This window comes from Tetrao urogallus (genome assembly GCF_951394365.1).
Source record: "Tetrao urogallus genome assembly, chromosome: 2".
Taxonomy (NCBI): Eukaryota; Metazoa; Chordata; class Aves; order Galliformes; family Phasianidae; genus Tetrao; species Tetrao urogallus.
This window is the reverse complement of record NC_136814.1, coordinates 81,201,525-81,205,185: the sequence shown is the minus strand read 5'-3', so window position 1 is coordinate 81,205,185 and position 3,661 is coordinate 81,201,525.

The window sequence follows — 3,661 nt, the reverse complement described above, 5'->3', positions numbered from 1 at the left end:
TGCAGGGCCACCAACCTCCCCATTTAATACTAGACAGGCTGCCCAGGGCCCCATCCAACCTGGCCTTGAACACCTCAGGGACGGGGCATCCACAACCTCTCTGGGCAACCTCAGCACTCTCTGGGTAAAGAACTTCCCCCTGATATCCAACCTACATCTTCCCTCCTTCAACGTACAACCATTTCCCCTGCTATTATTTACCCTTTCAAAGAGCTGGCTCCCCTCCTGTTTATACACTCCCTTTAGGTACCAAACTTGTCTTGTTTCAGGATATATATAGGCAATATAACTGACTAAGAAGCTGCCACTTCTGTCTTCTCTATTTCCAATCAGAAAACAGCTCACCACCTCCTACACACAGATAGCCACTCTGTATAGTCATGACATAAGCTGCTCCCTTTATCCCCCTGGTTTTCCACTTCTCCCCATTTGTCCTCCATCTGCGTTATCTAGTTTCCACTTTTATAGCTGGCCTTGAATTAGACTGTAATTCCTTGTCAAGATGGCAAAGCACACAAGATGTTCAGTACTAATCCCAGCAGGAGCCATCAAGCACTACTGAAATGCAATAGAACCTGAACTTACGGCAAGTCCACAAACTTCCACTAAAAGTGGTACACAAAGCATGGATTAACTGAGTTCCCTCAGAGTACATTTTCTTGACCCTCTGCATACAGCTTTAAGTAGACCTGTCAATAATATTTTATGAGAGTCTTGAGGGGACAATAGCTCATTTAAAGAACAAAAATCAGCATGTTCAGATAGTCTTAGGTTATCTGTATCTTGTATGAAACGTAAGGGATGTGTTAAAGTACACATTATAAACCCCTGTATATAGACACAGACACAGACATGTACATAGACATAGACATATTTGAAAAAGAAGGATACCGAGAACAATAAATAACAAGTTGGCAACAAAGTTCTCTCTACCAAAGGTGTAGACATTTAAAACACATACCAACAAGATGCCTATCTTCTTTCAAAAGCAAACGAATGCTTTCAGTTTCAGCTTGACACAGCTATGTGCTATAGCCTTGCTGCTCTTTTTCTGACATGACAGCAGTCATTGTTAGACCAAAGGCAGGCGAGTACCATCCCAACCCCACAAGCTGTTCTCTCCAGCTAGAATTCTGGCATCAAATTTAACTACTGGAGTCCACCCACACACGAAACATTGGCAGGACTGGAGTCTTCAAATCATCTCAGCTGACCTCTAGAAACATCTGAACCAGCCTTCAGTATTGCCTACACTTTTGCAACGGGGAAGAGGGAAGGTGAATAAACAGAAAATGGAGAAGGGGGTGAACTGCTGGACCACAAATGACTGAGGAACTGTGATACATGTCAGACACAAACCCAATCAAATAAAGCTTCCACATGCTCTCCATCATTTTTCAGGGTTGGCCTCTTCCAGGAAAAAATAGTCTTTTTTTTTTTTTCCCCAATGTTACTGTAATTGGTGTATTTCCAGCTTCCAAAAGCCCTGTAAGTGATTGTTTCCTACAAGGCTTCAGATTTCAAGTTCTAAATGAACTATTACAGAGAGGCTGCATGTGTGTACTAATCTTGTAATCTCATATCTTCAGCAAAGCCTAGAAACCAAGCCAAACAACATGTACAGCCAAGCAAGCTACATGGCAACTTGCTTCTGGAAACACAATTGAAAGTTTGTAGTTAAAAATATAGCCTAATTTATTTCTTGTTTTACTTTGTATTCAGTTTTTTGTGGTTTTTTTTGTGTTTTTTTTTTTTGTGTGTTTTTTTTTTTTTTTTAAAAAAAAAAAAAAAAAAAGCTTTTTCACAGCTCCTACGAGAAACTGGATGGTTTCTAGACACAGGCACCACATATAATATGTAGAAAGGTTTGGCCTAAACTCATATGTCTGTGATAAACCAAATAGAATAGAAGTTTTAAACAGACAACTATGCTTTAGGTGTCAAACATTTCTTGACGTCTGTGGCAGTTGGCAGCTGCAAACATCCGACTGAAAGCCCCATCTGCTGCTTCACAGCTTCCAGTCGAGGATGTTTACAGTCGCTCACTGTCAACAGCAATACACATTCCTCAGCTGTTTACTTTACACTATGAACATGCAGAGGCCTCCAAGCAGGTTAGTTTAGATTGCCACAACTTCTGTTGCTGTGTTGTTACATGCAGAGGTGCATGGGGTAGTTTTATGAGTATTTACTAACAAAATAAAGGAAGCCTGACTTCCAGAGAAATATGTTCAAGCAGACAGGCGTACTTACTGCTCAAGCATTACATTTAGAGAATTATGTTGGCTATTTTACATCTGGTAAGAATTAAAAAAAAAACGTATGAAATAAAGTAACTTGTTTCCATTGTTGCATTTGTTTTGTTCTCTGAGACATTAGAGCAACCCTATCACACTTCTTGCAGAAACTGCACGACTGCACTACTGAGTAAGTTAACTGATCAGTGAAATGACTAAAGACAGCAGACGGTGCTAGGATAGCACCAAACCCACTTCAGGAACATTTCACTACAGTGTTTGAGATGGCTTTCTTCCCTGAGGAAAAGTGGATGCAAGGGAATTCTGAGATATTAGAAGTTAATTCATGCAACATTTGCTTCCAAATAAAATCATAGAAGAAAAAAAAAAATAAGCAACCCAGAGGGGATAGCGAGGAGGAGGGAGGAAGCTCTGCAAAGGCTTCAATAAAGTTCAAACAGGTTTGAGGAATTCTACAAATCATCTGAGGTAAGCAGTTGCTGCCACAATTCACATCGTTCACAGAAAGGCACCTCTTACCAAACGAAGAAGCCAAAAGAATTTGGCACAATAACACTTCAGTTGTACAGTTCTGCTGTTTGTTTTTCATCCTGTCTTCAGTTTCCTTATTAAGTTAATGATGGGTAAAATTAAAGATTAATCACTCAACTATTTTTCTGAAGTCATATGAAACCACAGCACGCAAACAGGGTGATTATATCACTCTAATTAGAAGGCGATTTTCTTTGAAACTTTCTTGCCCCCAAATGAAATTACTGCGCTGTAAACCTAGCAGGTTATGAAAAGACCACAGTTGTTTGCGACACAGAAGCCTGCGGTGTATTTACTCAAACTGATAAGTGTGAAGGATATCTATAAATCCCCTTCAAAACTCAGGGTTGTATTTTCTATTCCTAGGCTAAGAAAATTAATCTTTTAGGCAGCAGGTGAAAACAAGCAGAATTATGTTGGGGCCTTCCCCTTTATTCAATACCAATGTGGAGCTATTAAAGCTTCCTAGGGAACCACATTTTCTCAATGGATCAAGTCACTAAGGAAACAAAGCAAACTTTATCAGTACTGCACAACTCTACATTCCAGGAATTCTTAGCACTTGGCATCCATATACCACTCCAGAGGCACGAGATCAACTCTCTCTCTGTCTTGCAGAGCTACCAAGGAAAGCTATGAAATTCTCAGTGAGGTGCTCAGCTCCACAAAGTTACCCACGTGAGGAGGTACTGATGCCCTGCGGGAGGTCTCCCAAAGGGCACACAGGAAAGAAAGTGTATTTCCTATAATGACATTTCTGAATAAAGAACAAAAAAATAGCTCCTACTCTGGCAAGTTCCATCTTGTTTGTCACAAGCCAGTTAAGAAATATATGAAGTCACCTTGCAAGACAATCTACACGGACTGTAAAA